The sequence below is a fragment of the Larimichthys crocea genome, chromosome XVI (genome assembly GCF_000972845.2).
Source record: "Larimichthys crocea isolate SSNF chromosome XVI, L_crocea_2.0, whole genome shotgun sequence".
NCBI lineage: Eukaryota > Metazoa > Chordata > Actinopteri > Sciaenidae > Larimichthys > Larimichthys crocea.
In genome coordinates, this window is record NC_040026.1 from 1,320,062 (window position 1) to 1,335,857 (window position 15,796).

The 15,796-nt window shown below is 41.3% G+C and overlaps 2 non-coding genes across 2 annotated transcripts; both read right to left on the reverse strand.

Moving 5' to 3' along the window:
• Positions 1 to 1,948: 1,948 nt before the first annotated feature.
• trnak-uuu (transfer RNA lysine (anticodon UUU)) lies at positions 1,949 to 2,021 on the reverse strand. Its single transcript has one exon. It is a non-coding gene; the product is annotated as a tRNA-Lys (tRNA).
• Positions 2,022 to 4,295: 2,274 nt separating this feature from the next.
• Positions 4,296 to 4,368, reverse strand: trnaf-gaa (transfer RNA phenylalanine (anticodon GAA)). The gene has a single exon. It is a non-coding gene; the product is annotated as a tRNA-Phe (tRNA).
• Positions 4,369 to 15,796: the final 11,428 nt, after the last annotated feature.

Genomic DNA, 15,796 nt, shown 5'->3' on the forward strand with positions numbered 1-15,796 from the left:
TGAGTGAGGATGCATGAGAAGTTTACATCGGCCACTGACTGTACACATACGATAACACAGTGGATGTTATAGTTGTAAACAACCAGTGTGGGTATTGTGTATGTTGCAGTGCAGTCATTGTACCATACTGATGTCATGTCTATTTTTACAGGGCTTTTCTGTTTTGTTTTGTTTTTTTATTGCAATACTACATCAGACTGAATAATGCCATTACTACGTGTTTTTTTGCTCTTGCAAAAATAAATAAATATTTTCCATATTTACCACAGAGGGGCATGTTTAGTTTGCCACACAGTAGTGCATCATATAGAATATTTGAGTAGGCTATTGCTACTTCTGAGAGATAAATGTGTAAAGAAGGACTGAGTCTATGAGTAATGAATGGATTTGCATGATTTTGAAAATAAAACTTTTTATTTATTAACTTGAGAAGAGGAGAATATTCTTAATTAATTCCTGTTGTAGTTGCTTTTCATATTGAACATACAGGTTCAAGGTATGGACACATACACATACAAGTTTGATCTACTCATCTCTGACAACATCTCAACAAACAAAGCCTTAAGAAGCTATGATTTATTACAGAGCTAACTGCCGTTAGCTGGAGGTGCGCCATTTCAAGCCAACCAAGCGTGCTTGAGCCAGATGCTGAAAGCAGACCCGACACTGCGAGAGTGCTTTGCCAAGGTGGTGAGTAACAACAAAGCAAGGGATGAAAAAGTAGCATATATTATGGATGGTGAGATGCTGTTACGTAAATGGTCTTCCTTCGTAACTGATGATTCTGATTGTGATTCTGTTTACCAGATAGTTGTTCCTGCAGGATGCCGCCAGCATGTGATGTCAGTGGCTTATGAAAGTAAGTGGGCAGGACATTTGGGAATAACCAAAACATATCAAGCCATTCTCCGATACTTCTTTTGGCCAGGTCTAAAGTTTGACATTTCTAAATACTGCCGTGCTTGCCATGTGTGTCAGGTTGTCGGGAAACCTAACCAGGTTGTCCCTCCTGTGCCATAACACCCCATTCCTGTGATAGCAGAGCCATTCGAGTGAGTAATTATTGACTGTGTTGGCCCTCTACGTTGAACTAAAAGTGGAAATCAGTATTTGTTAACTATTATGTGCGCTGCCACTCGTTACCCAAAAGCTATTCCACTCTGTTCGATTACCGCTAGGTCTGTAGTGAAAGCTTTACTCAAGTTTTTTTGTACTTTTGGAGTACCGCGAGTGATCCAGACAGACCAGGGCTCTAAGTCTGGTCTCTTCAGACAGATATCAAGAGCCTAACTGTGCATCACATCATGTCTTCCGCATACCACCCCCAATCGCAAGGAGCTTTAGAGCACTGGCATCAGACGCTAAAGTTGATGCTCAGAAAGTACTGTGGAGAGGGAGGCCCCTTCGTCTTGTTTGCTGCTCATGACGCTGTGCAGGAATCGATTGGTTTTAGTTCTGCACAGCTTGTTTTCGGTGACACACCCATGGGATGCTTAAGTCACTGCACGACCACTTCTTGAGATGTGACTCTACGCCCAAAAAGCACGCATTAGAGTACGTCACCCACATCCGTGAGCGCCTTAAACAAGTTAACACCCTTGCTAAAGGCACCCTTAGTGACTCACAATCGGCTATGAAGTACTATTACGACTAACGCTCTCCCAGCTGAGCTATTTCGGTCCACACAAGGGCAAAATCGGCATTTTTCACTATTCACCACACCATTTAGGAGACCCGACACTAACACTACTCACGTTAAAAAAAGTCTTCCTTGCATTTGCAAGAACAAAACCTTGGTATGAGGTTTAAAAAGTGTCCCTTCCCCTGCCAGTTCACCTGGAGGTGACAAGTGTACGAAGTGCAGCAAACATTTATGGTTGTACTGTTAATGAGCAGCAATTTGGTTGTGGCTTGAGTGGCCCCAGGGATAGGCAAAGATTACACCCTGTGCCTGAACAGGGACTTGAACCCTGGACCCTCAGATTAAAAGTCTGATACCCTACCATCTGAGCTATCCAGGCTCTGGACCAGCCAACTAGAGATTTTTTCCAAAACAAAAGCAGGCCGTTAGGGCACACGAGAAAATCTTCGCCTCGTGGGGGGGGGGGTGTTCGCCCAGGGCGCAAATGTGGCCAGGACCGGCGCTGCTTAGACCCCATCCCATCCAGGCTGATCAAGGATGTTTTACCTCTAGTTAGTCATTCTCTATTGGATACGATTAATCTGTCTTTATTATCAGGATATGTACCACAGTCCTTTAAGGCAGCTGTAATTAAACCTCTTCTTAAAAAGCCCACTCTAGACCCAGAGGTCTTAGCCAACTACAGACCGATATCAAACCTTCCCTTTCTGTCTAAGATACTTGAGAAAGCTGTAGCTAATCAGCTGTGTGACTTTCTCCATAACAATAGTCTATTTGAGGATTTTCAGTCAGGATTTAGAGTGCATCATAGCACAGAGACTGCATTAGTCAAAGTTACAAATGACCTCCTAATGGCATCAGACAAAGGACTCATCTCTGTACTTGTCCTGTTAGATCTTAGTGCCGCATTTGACACCATTGACCATCAAATTCTTTTACAGAGACTGGAACATCAAATTGGCATCAAAGGAACCGCCCTAAGCTGGTTTAAATCGTATTTTTTAGATCGATCTCAGTTTGTTCACGTCAATGATGAATCCTCCATGCAGACCAAAGTTTGTCATGGAGTCCCACAAGGTTCTGTACTTGGACCACTTCTATTTAGTTTATATAAGCTTCCTTTAGGGAACATTATAATTATTATCAATTTTCATTGTTATGCTGACGACACCCAATTATATTTATCGATCAAGCCTGATGAAACCAATCAGTTAACTAAAGTCCAAACATGCCTTAAAGATATAAAAAGTTGGATGACCTACAATTTTTTTATGTTAAATTCAGACAAAATTGAGGTTCTTGTAATTGGACCCAAACACCTCAGAAACTCTCTTTCTAGAGACTTAGTTACTTTAGATGGGATCACCCTGGCCTCCAGCTCCACTGTAAAGAATCTTGGAGTTGTTTTTGATCAGGATTTGTCCTTTAACGTCCACATAAAACAAATTTCGAGGACTGCATTCTTCCACTTACGTAACATCGCTAAAATCAGACGCATTGTCTCTCAAGCGGATGCAGAAAAACTAGTCCACGCATTTGTTACTTCTAGGCTGGACTATTGTAACTCTTTGTTATCAGGCTGCTTTAATAAGTCTCTTAGGACTTTGCAGTTAATTGAGAATGCTGCTGCACGTCTCTTAGGACTTTGCAGTTAATTGAGAATGCTGCTGCACGGTATTGGTTGAAGATGCAGGTCACATCTCCCTTACCGAAAACCCTCTCTCTCTCTCTCTCTCTCTCCCTATCCCCCCTCTCTCCCTCTCTCTCCCTCTTACCATCTGTGGACATGTCTCATTAATGCATGTTACTAACCAAACTTCCCCGGAGTTTCTGTGCTCTGTCGTCCAGCAGGTTCTCGTGGATCGTGGCTGCTGCTGTGATCCTGCACGACGCCCACTACATATATTATTACTGTCATTATTACTACCATATCTGTTACTGTAATCATTTTTATCATTCATTGTGATTCATTGTCATTTTGTCAGTCATTGTAACTGTACAATATGTTTGTGTTGATTTGTCCTGTACACGTGACATCCATTGCACATCTGTCCGTCCTGGGAGAGGGATCTCTCCTCTGTGGCTCTTCCTGAGGTTTCTTCCACATTTTTTCCCTGTTAAAAGGGTTTTTTGTGGTCAAGTTTTACCTCACTCGAACCGAGGGTCTAAGGACAGAGGGTGTCACTCCCTGTACAGATTGTAAAGACCTCTGAGGAAAATGTACTTTGTGACTTTGGGCTATACAAATAAAATTGATTTGATTTGATTTGATCTGAATTTGTTTTTACTCAAATCTGTCATCAACCCAGTGGACGAGTTGAGCCAGCATCCCATATTGCTCTTGTGGCTGGTTATATCTCTCTCGTACTTCAAAGTCTTTTAAAAGCAACCATCTGGGCCAGTTGCAGTGTGGCTCAGATGACACTTTTTAACAATGGTGAGTAACCAGCCAGTCAACCCCCATCAGACTGTGGTTCCCAAAATGCCATGCTTTCTGTATAAAGTTGCTGTAGCACAAGATGAAGAGGCCTACACAACGCAAGTTTTTCCTCATTTGGCCATATAGAGGTTGCACTATGGTGAGCGCCACATGACTGTTCTGCAGTACCTGACACAGGCACGGCAGCTCCACAGTCCAGACAGCGTTGGTTATTGCCGAAACCCGGGATTGAACCAGGGACCTTTAGATCTTCAGTCTAACGCTGTCCCAGCTGAGCTATTTCAGCCCACACGAGGGCAAAATCAGCCCTTTTCACCATTCACCACACCATTTAGGAGACCAGACACTAACACTACTCACGTTAAACAGTCAGTAAACACACAGTCAGACACAGCTTCAGTAGTGAATTGTAGTTGGACTGGGCACTTTAGAAAGAAACTGCATCTCAGACATTAAGACAGGATTATTTTCAAGGAGATGAGTATATGCTGTAAAAAGGTTCAACAGCAGATGGACAAGATTCAACAGAAAGAAGGTAAGTATTATATAGCTAGTGTGCGCACACACACACACACACATTATACTTAGCAGTACACATATTTACTGCGTACACAAACAGTATACTCAGCAGTACACATATTTACTGCACACACACTCGCACAATAAACTCAGCAGTGAACATATTTACTGGACACACACACACACATTACGCTCAGCAGTACACATATTTACTTCATACACAGACACAGTATACGGCAACTAAAAGGAAACCCCATTACTGTTATTTTGATGCCCAAGCAGCTGTTCTTCCAATGGAACAGCTTCTCCCCAAGGATCCCACCACAGAGCCTGCACAACCAGATTAAGGACTAAGTTTAATGACTGCCATTATAAGAAGGTAAGGTTGCTGGCTTTATTGAAGGTCTGATGTGGGTCTGATCTGATGTGATGTGGGTCTGATCTGATGTGATGTGGGTCTGATCTGATGTGCCGTGGCTCTGATCTGATGTGATGTGGGTCTGAACTGTGCCAGTGACGCCAGGGGAGGTCAGGCAGGACACAAATCTGGACAACATGAGAGAAGTAGTGTGAGTGGGAGTCAAGAGAAGTCAAGACACCGGACAATAGATACGTACAAATTGACTTATGCTAGGCAAACTGTGCCGTGGATCTGATCTAATGTGATGTGGGTCGGATCTGATGTGCCGTGGGTCTGATCTGATGTGGTGTGGGTCTAATCTGATGTGGGTCTGGACTGTGCCAGTGACACCAGGGGAGGTCAGGCAGGACACAAATCTGGACAATAGGAGAGGAGTAGTGTGAGTGGAAGTAAAGAGAAGTCAAAAGACCGGACAATAAATAAATGCTGCCGGCTTACAACGTCTGCGGTCCGAGTGTGGAACGTGCTGAGCTGATGGAATCGATCGAGAGAGAGGTAGAGAGAGAGATTACAGAACTGTCTATTTTATCACTCCACTACCACCGTATCCTTTTTCTTAGTCCCAACAGAAAGTAACAAACCAGAGGGTTCTGAGACTTTCTGGAACATTCTGTTGTTGATCTGCATCTGTGGTTTATTGCCCCACCACTGCCATATCCTTTCTCAGTTCCAACAGAAAACCTGGCATGCTGCCAACTAACAAGCCAGAAGGTCTGGGACTTTCCAGAACATTCTGTGGTTGATCTGCCTGTGTGGTTTATCGCGGTGAGGTGGTGGCCTCACCTCGGGACCTGTACACGCCGGCGAGGATGAGCAGCCCTATGTAGGCGTGCAGGTGATCTCATCCATCTCCTTCCAGCCGTCTCTTCCGTATTTCCTAAGACCCTCGCGATAATGCTCCTCCAGGATGATTTTGTCTATTTCTGGCGTGAGGAAAAGGTGGAATGTCGAGATATCTCAAACGTTGGAAGCCACATAGGCCGTGGGCCCCGGCGGCCAGGGCTGCTGCTGCTGCTGCTGCTGCTGCTGCTGCTGCAAGGGTATCGTTTGGTACGTGTAGAGGACCAAGTTATTTTCCCATTTCTTGACAGGAATGTCTCTGGTGCAACAAGAAGGTTTTCTTCTTTGTCCCCTCGTTTTTCTTCTTCCTCTTCTCCTTCTTCTCCCTCTTCTCCTTCCCCTCCTTCTTCTTCTTCTTCTTCTTCTTCTTCTTCTTCTGAGGATGATGTTACATTTTCCTGCTCTGATAGGGTGTATTCTTCTTCTGATACATCCTCCTCTTCAGAGCGAGGCTCGCCTGACAAGCTCTCTTCTAGGCTCTCCTAGGGCCTTTTTGGCAGCGAAACGCCTTGTGTTCTCCTCCTGTTCTTCCTCATCCTCCTGTCTTCTCTCCTCGAGCTCCCAATCACTCTTCACCTGCTGCCTCTTCTTCCTATCCTCTCGCTCTCGCCGTTGCGAAATGCTCTCCTCTCGCTCTCGATACCTCTCCTCTTCCTTCGCTGTCCCCTCGTCCTCCCGTCCCCTCACTCTCGCTGTAGTGAGTCAGCGGCTTCCAACCACTTTGTGTTCTCCTGTTCCCCGTCCTCCTCTCGTTCTTCGAGCCGCTTTCGCTTTGTCCTTTCCTCCCCTCCTCCTCCTCCTCCTCGGAGTCGGAGCGAGGTTTTGCCATCCCGTCATCCTCACGTCCCCTTGCTCTCGCTCTGGCTCTCTAAGCCATCGCGTAGAGCTCCTCCTCCTCTCCTCACCCCTCAGCTGCGCTGTTTTTTGTGGGATGTTCCCCTTTACATTCTTTTTCTTCTTCGGAAGGTAATGATGATGATGATGCTGCTGATGAGGAGGAGGACAGATATTATTATTATTGTTGTTATTATTATCATCAGTAATAAATTACCTAAATACCAACCTACCCAGTTACCTTATTCTTCATCTTCGTTTTCTTCGCACCCTTCTTCACACGCCAAGCTGGAAAAAAGCTGTTGTAGGAACCTTTGAGCAGTAAAACGTCGCGCTGTCATGGTTGTTTGCTGTGGACTGGCAGAGACGGGTAATTTGGCAGTGGAAGGGGGTAATGTTAGTACGTGTATTTTTTTTTCACTCTCGTTTTCTCCTGCTGTCCTTTCCACGACAGCTACTTTTTTGGAAGCAAAAAACATCTCCTCTTCTTGCTTTGTACTCACCTGTCGTTCTTTGCACCGCGTTCGCTCTGTCCTTCCCCCCTCTCCTCCTCCTCCTCGGAGTTCGAGCGAGGTTCGCGGGGAACCCCCGAAACCCTTTGTCCTCTCGTCCTTCTCTTCCTCTCTCCTCTTCTTTCTTCGTACTCACCTCTCGCTGCCGCTGTACATCCTCTCACACTCCTCATCCTCGAAGTCTGTTCTCCCCTGTTCAAAGTCCTGTTCCTCATCCTCCTCTTGTCATCCATTTCGACAGCGAAGCGTATCGGTGCCGAGAGGTTCTTCTGAGTCATCCGTACAGTACAGAGTCCAGTGCAAAAAAAGAAAAAAAAGAAAAAGAAAAACGGCCTCAGTCCCTTGACGCGCTGAGAGAGTTCCATCAGACAACTCACTGTCAATTGGACAATTCATGCCTGCTCAGCAAGTCAGAGGAGGAAGGGAGAGGTCATGGAGGAGAAGAAGAAGAAGAAGAAGAAGAAGAAGAAAAAGAAGCAGAAGAAGGATGAGGGGAAGGACGAGGGGAAGGAGAGGAGCGATGCCTCGTCAGGTCGCAGAGGCCCAATGCTGATGGGGAGGAACGGGGGCATGTACGTGAGGGAAACAGCGTCGGAGAGGACATAGAGGAGAAGAAGCAGCGACGTTGCGTCAGGTCAAAGAGACCCGATGTTCACGGGGAGGAATGGGGTGTGTGGAGGTGATAAGAGAGATGGTGAGGAGAAGAAGAACAACAACAAGTGGAAGGAAAGGAGCGATGTCGCGTCGGGTCACAGAGGCCTGATGCTGACAGGGAAGAACACGGCTGTGTGAAGGTAATAATAGAGACAGTGAGGAGAAGAAGGAGGAGAAGAAGTGGCGACGTTGCGTCGGGTCAAAGGGACCCGATGCTGACGGGGAGAGGACAGCAGCAGAGGCAGCAGCAGCGGTTTGCCTGGAGACCACATGAACGTCTCTGGGAGCGTAAAAATAAAAGACGCGATCCTCTGCTCTGCAAGTGCCTAGTAGCCATGGGAATTTACCACTTTATCGACCACTTTGACAACTTTAACTAGTTCATCCGCATGTCTCCGGATCAGTGCCGGCTCCACGGCCCTGAGTTTGTTGTCAGTTATGCCAAATTGCACACCAAATTGCACACGCCGGGATAGAGGCGTAAGTGCGCCAGCTCATTCTCCACACTCAGCAACTTTGGGCTGGAATTTTCCACAATATTGGCATATTGTAGAATATTGCCATTTTTTGGAATATTGGTAAGTTCTAGAATGTTTGGAAGTTCCGGAATGTTGTCATGTTATGGAATGTTGGCAAATTCTCTAATGTTGTCAAGTTCTAGTTTGTTTGAGGGTTCCGGAATGTTGGTATTATGTTATGTTCCAGAATGTTGACAAGTGCTAGAATATTGGTGAGTTCTAGAATGTTGTCAAGTTCTAGAATAGTTGGATGTGCCGGAATGTTGTCAAGTTCTAAAATGTTTGGAAATTCTGGAATATTGGAATTTTCCACAATATTGGCATATTGTAAAATTTTGCCATTTTTTTGGAATATTGGTAAGTTCTAGAATGTTTGGAAGTTCCGGAATGTTGCCATGTTATGGAAGGTTGACAAATTCTAGAATGTTTGAGAGTTCCGGAATGTTGGCATTATGTTATGTTCCGGAATGTTGGCATGTTCTAAAATGTTTGGACTTTCTGTAATGTTGTCATTTTCCACGATATTGACATAATGTAGAATATTGTCATGTTCCGGAATGTTGGCAAGTTCTAGAATGTTTGCCAGTTCTAGAATGTCAGGAAGTTCTGGAATGTTGTCATGTTACGGAATGTTGGCAAATTCTAGAACGTTGTCAAGTTCTAGTTTGTTTGAGGGCATTATGTTATGTTCTGGAATGTTGGCAAGTGCTAGAATGTTAGTGAGATCTAGAATGTTGTCAGGTTCTAGAATGGTTGGATGTTCCGGAATGTTGTCAAGTTCTAAAATGTTTGGACATCCTGGAATCTTGTAATTTTCCACAATATTGGCATATTGTAGAATATTGCTATTTTTTTATATTGGTAAGTTCTAGAATGTTTGGAAGTTCCGGAATGTTGTCACATTATAAAATGTTTGGACTTTCTCTAATGTTCTCATTTTCCAGAATATTGGCATAATGTAGAATATTGTCAAGTTCCGGAATGTTGTCATGTTATGGAATGTTGTCAAGTTCTAGAATGTTTGAGAGTTCCGGAATGTTGGTATTATGTTATGTTCCAGAATGTTGGCAAGTGGTAGAATGTTGGTGAGTTCTAGAATGTTGTCAAGTTCTAGAATGGTTGGATGTTCCCTAATGTTGTCAAGTTCTAAAATGTTTGGACATTCTGGATTCTTGTAATTTTCCACAATATTGGCATATTGTAGAATATTGCCATTTTTTTGGAATATTGGTAAGTTCTAGAATGTTAGGAAGTTCCAGAATGTTGTCATGTTCCGGAATGTTGGCAAGTTCTAGCATGTTTGCCAGTTCTAGAATGTTAGGAAGTTCTGGAATGTTGTCATGTTATGGAATGTTGGCAAGTTCTAGAATGTTTGAGAGTTCCGGAATGTTGGCATTATGTTATCTTCCGGAATGTTGCCATGTGTTAGAATGTTGGTGAGTTTCAGAATGGTTGGATGTTCCGTAATGTTGTCAAGTTCTAAAATGTTTGCACATTCTGGAATCTTGTAATTTTCTGCAATATTGGAAGTTCCGGAATGTTGGCACGTTCTAAAATGTTTGGACTTTCTGTAGCTGTAATGTGTCCATTTTCCAGATAGTGACATAATGTAGAATATTGTCATGTTCCGGAATGTTGGCAAGTTCTAGAATGTTTGCCAGTTCTAGATTGTTTGAAAGTTCCGGAATGTTGGCAAATTCTAAAATGTTTGGACTTTCTGTAATGTTGTCATTTTCCAGGATATTGACATAATGTAGAATATTGTCATGTTCCGGAATGTTGGCAAGTTCTAGAAAATTTGCCAGTTCTAGAATGTTGAGTAGTTCTGGAAGTTGTATGTTGAGCAATGTTAGCAAATTCTAGAATGTTTGAGAGTTCCAGAATGTTGGCATTATGTTATGTTCCGGAATGTTGGCATGTGTTAGAATGTTGGTGAGTTCTGGACTGGTTGGATGTCCAGGAATGTTGTCAAGTTCTAAAATGTTTGCACATTCTGGAATCTTGTAATTTTCCACAGTATTGGAAGTTCCGGGATGTTGTCAAGTTCTAAAATGTTTGGACATTCTGTAATGTCATTTTCCACGATATTGACATAATGTAGAATATTGTCATGTTCCAGAATGTTGGCAAATTCTAGAATCATTGCCAGTTCTAGAATGTTAGGAAGTTCTGGAATGTTGTCATGTTATGGAATTTTGGCAAATTTTCCAATGTTGTCAAGTTCTAGTTTGTTTGAGGGCATTATGTTATGTTCTGTAATGTTGGCAAGTGCTAGAATGTTGGTGAGTTTTAGAATGTTGTCACGTTCTAGAATGGTTGGATGTTCCGGAATGTTGTCAAGTTCTAAAATGTTTGGACATTCTGGAATCTTGTAATTTTCTACAATATCGGCATATTGTAGAATATTGTCATTTTCCGGAATATTGGTAAGTTCTAGAATGTTTGGAAGTTCCGGGATGTTGTCACGTTTTAAAATGTTTGGACTTTCTCTAATGTTCTCATTTTCCACTATATTGGCATAATGTATAATATTGTTATGTTCCAGAATGTTGGCAAGTTCTAGCATGTTAGGAAGTTACAGAATGTTGTCATGTTCCGGAATTTTGGCAAGTTCTAGCATGTTTGCCAGTTCTAGAATGTTAGAAAGTTCTGGAATGTCATGTTATGGAATGTTGGCAAGTTCTAGAATGTTTGCCAGTTCTAGAATGTTTGCCAGTTCTAGAATGTCAGGAAGTTCCGGAATGTTGTCATGTTATGGAATGTTGGCAAATTCTCTAATGTTGTCAAGTCTTAGCTTGGTTGAGGGTTCCGGAGTGTTGGCATTATGTTATGTTCCGGAATGTTTACAAGTGCTAGAATGTTGGTGAGTTCAAGAATGTTAGGAAGTTCTGGAATGTTGTCATGTTATGGAATGTTGGCAAGTTCTAGAATGTTTGAGAGTTCCGGAATGTTGGAATTATGTTATCTTCCAGAATGTTGCCATGTGTTAGAATGTTGGTGAGTTTTAGAATGGTTGGATGTTCCGGAATGTTGTCAAGTTCTAAAATGTTTGCACATTCTGGAATCTTGTAATTTTCTGCAATATTGGAAGTTCCGGAATGTTGGCAAGTTCTAAAATGTTTGGACTTTCTGTAATGTTGTCATTTTCCACGATATTGACATAATGTAGAATATTGTCATGTTCCGGAATGTTGGCAAGTTCTAGAAAATTTGCCAGTTCTAGCATGTTAGGAAGTTCTGGAATGTTGTCATGTTATGCAATGTTAGCAAATTCTAGAATGTTTGAGAGTATCGGAATGTTGGCATTATGTATGTTTCGTAATGTTGCCATGTGGAATGTTGGTCAGTCTAGAATGGTGGATGTTCCGGAATGTTGTCAAGTTCTAAAATGTTTGGACTTTCTGTAATGTTGTCATTTTCTACGATATTGACATAATGTAGAATATTGTCATGTTCCGGAATGTTGGCAAGTTCTAGAAAATTTGCCAGTTCTAGCATGTTAGGAAGTTCTGCAATGTTGTCATGTTATGCAATGTTAGCAAATTCTAGAATGTTTGAGAGTATCGGAATGTTGGCATTATGTTATGTTTCGTAATGTTGCCATGTGTTAGAATGTTGGTCAGTTCTAGAATGGTTGGATGTTCCGGAATGTTGTCAAGTTCTAAAATGTTTGCACATTCTGGAATCTTGTAATTTTTTGCAATATTGGAAGTTCCGGAATGTTGTCAAGCTAAAATGTTTGGATATTCTGGAATCTTGTAATTTTCCACAATATTGGCATATTGTAGAATATTGCCATTTTTTGGAATATTGCTAAGTTCTAGAATGTTTCAAAGTTCCGGAATGTTGTCACGTTATAAAATGTTTGGAAGTTCCGGAATGTTGGCAAGTTCTAAAATGTTTGGACTTTCTGTAATGTTGTCATTTTCCATGATACTGACATAATGTAGAATATTGTCATGTTCCAGAGTTGGCAAGTCTAGAATTTTGCCAGTTTATAGAATGTTAGAGTTCCGGAGGTTGCATGTTAGAGAATGTTGGCAAGTTCTAGAATTTTTGAGAGTTCTGGAATGTTGGCATTAGTTATGTTCTGGAATGTTGGCAAGTGTTAAAATGGTGGTGAGTTCTAGAATGTTGTCAAGTTTTAGAATGGTCGGATGTTCCGGAATATTGGTAAGTTCTAGAATGTTGGATGTGTCCGGATGTTCATGTTCTTGAATGTTTGGAAGTTCTGGAATGTTTGGAAGTTCTAAAATGTTTGAACTTTCTGTAATGTTGTCATTTTCCACGATATTGACATAATGGCAGAAATTGCCCATGTTCCAGAATGTTGCAAGTTCTCAGCTGTTTGCCAGTTCTAGAATGTTGTCATTATGGGAATGTTGGCAATTCAGAATGTTTGAGAGTTCCGGAATGTTGGCTATGTTTATTTCCGGAATGTTGGCAAGTGTTAGAATGGTGTTGAGTTCTAGAATGTTGTCAGGTTCTAGAATGGTTGGATGTTCCGGAATATTGGTAAGTTCTTGAATGTTTGGAAGGTCCGGAATGTTGTCATGTTCTTGAATGTTTGGAAGTTACAAGAAAGTTTGGACTTTCTGTAATGTTGTTATTTTCCACGATATTGACATAATGTAGAATATTGTCATGTTCCAGAATGTTGGCAGTTCAGAATCTTGCCGTATAGAATGTTAGATTCCGAATGTTGTCATTTAGAGATGTTGGCAAGTCTAGAATGTTTGAGAGTTCCGGAATGTTGCATTATGGTGTTCTGGAATGTTGGCAAGTGTGAGAATGTTGGTGAAGTTCCAGAATGTTGTACAAGTTCTAGATGGTTGGATGTTCCGGAATATTGGTAAGTTTCAGAATGTTTGGATGTTCCGGAATGTTGTCTGTTCTGAATGTTGGAATTCCGGGATGTTGGCAAGTTCTAAAACGCTTGAACTGTCTGTAATGTTGTCATTTTCCACGATATTGACATTATGTAGAATATTGCCATGTTCCAGAATGTTTGCAAGTTCTAGCATGTTTGCCAAGTCCTGAAAGTTAGGAAGTTCCGGAATGTTGTCATGTTATGGAATGTTGGCAAGTGTTAAAATGGTGGTGAGTTCTAGAATGTTGTCAAGTTCTAGAATGGTTGGATGTTCCGGAATATTGGTAAGTTCTAGAATGTTTGGAAGTTCTAAAATGTTTGGACTTTGTGTAATGTTGTCATTTTCCACGATATTGATGTAATGTAGAATATTGTCATGTTCTGGAATGTTGGCAAGTTCTAGAATCTTTGCCAGTTATAGAATGTTATGAAGTTCTGGAATGTTGTCATGTTATGGAATGTTGGTAAGTTCTAAAATGTTTGGAAGTTCCGGAATGTTGTCATGTTCTTGAATGTTTGGAAGTTCCGGAATGTTGGCAAGTTCTAAAATGTTTGATCTTTCTGTAATGTTGTCATTTTCCATGACATTTACATAAGGTAGAATATTGGCATGTTTCAGAATGTTTGCAAGTTCTAGCATGTTTGCCAATTCTAGAATGTTAGGAAGTTTCGGAATGTTGTCATGTTATGGAATGTTTGCAAGTTCTAGAATGTTTGAGAGTTCCGGATGTTGGCATTATGTGATGTTCCGGAATGTTTTCAAGTGCTACAATGTTGGGAAGTTCTAAAATGTTTGGACTTTGTGTAATGTTGTCATTTTCAAGGTTATTGACGTAATGTAGAATATTGTCTTGTTCTGGAATGTTTGCCAGGTCTAGAATGTTTGCCAATTCTAGAATGTTAGGAAGTTCCGGAATGTTGTCATGTTATGGAATGTTTGCAAGTTCTAGAATGTTTGAGAGTTCCGGAATGTTGGCATTATGTGATGTTCCGGAATGTTTTCAAGTGCTACAATGTTGGGAAGTTCTAAAATGTTTGGACTTTGTGTAATGTTGTCATTTTCAAGGTTATTGACGTAATGTAGAATATTGTCTTGTTCTGGAATGTTTGCAAGGTCTAGCAATGTTTGCCAATTCTAGAATGTTAGGAAGTTCCGGAATGTTGTCATGTTATGGAATGTTGGCAAGTTCTAGAATGTTTGCCAATTCTAGAATGTTAGGAAGTTCCGGAATGTTGTCATGTTATGGAATGTTGGCAAGTTCTAGAATCTTTGCCAGTTATAGAATGTTAGGAGTTCCGGAATGTTGTCATGTTAGAGAATGTTGTCAAATTCTAGAATGTTTGAGAGTTCCGGAATGTTGGCAAGTTCTAAAATGTTCGAACTTTCTGTAATGTTGTCATTTTCCACGATATTGACATAATGTAGAATATTGCCATGTTTCAGAATGTTGGCAAGTTCTAGAATCTTTGCCAGTTTTAGAATGTTAGGAGTTCCGGAATGTTGTCATTATGTTATGTTCCGGAATGTTGGCAAGTGTTAGAATGTTGGTGAGTTCTAGAAGTTGTCAAGTTCTTCAGAAAGTTGTGGAATGTTCCTGAATATTGGAAAGTTCTGATTCTAATGTTTGGAAGTTCCAGAATGTTGTCCATGTTCTTAATGTTTTTGAGTTTGGAAGTTCGTTGAATGTTTGCAAGTTCTAAAATGTTTGGACTTTGTGTAATGTTGTCATTTTCCATGATATTGACGTAATGTAGAATATTGTCTTGTTCTGGAATGTTTGCAAGGTCTAGCATGTTTGCCAATTCTCAGAATGTTAGGACGTGCCGAATGTTGTCATGTTATGGAATGTTGGCAAGTTCTAGAATGTTTGAGAGTTCCGGAATGTTGGCATAATGTGATATTCCGGAATGTTTTAAGTGCTAGAATGTCGGCAAGTTCTAAATTGTTTGGACTTTTTGTAATGTTGTCATTTTCCACGATATTGATGTAATGTAGAATATTGTCATGTACCAGAATATTGGCAAGTTCTAGAATATTTGCCCAGTGGAGATGTTAGGAGGTTCCGGAAGTGTGTGTCATGTTGAGAAATGTTGTCAAATTCTAGAATGTTTGAGAGTTCCCGGAATGTGTTGGCAAGTTTTAAAAATGCTGGTGAGTTCTAGAATGGTTGTCAAGTTCTAGAATGGTTGGATGTTCCGGAATAGTGTGTTAGTTCTAAAATGTTTGGAAGTTTCGGAATTGTTTTCATGTTCTTGATGTTTGGAAAGTTCCGGAATGTTGGCAAGTTCTAAAATGTTTGCCAGTTCTAGAATGTTAGGAAGTTCCGGAATGTTGTCATGTTCTTGAATGTTTGCAAGTTCTAGAATGTTTAGAAGTTCCGGAATGTTGGCAAGTTCTAAAATGTTTGATCTTTCTGTAATGTTCTCATTTTCCATGATATTGTCATGAGGGTAGAATATTGGCCAATGTTTCAGTCATTCACAAGAATGGTCACAGAATAAATCATCATTCAGATCACAGAATGGGTGGTCATCAGAATTTATGC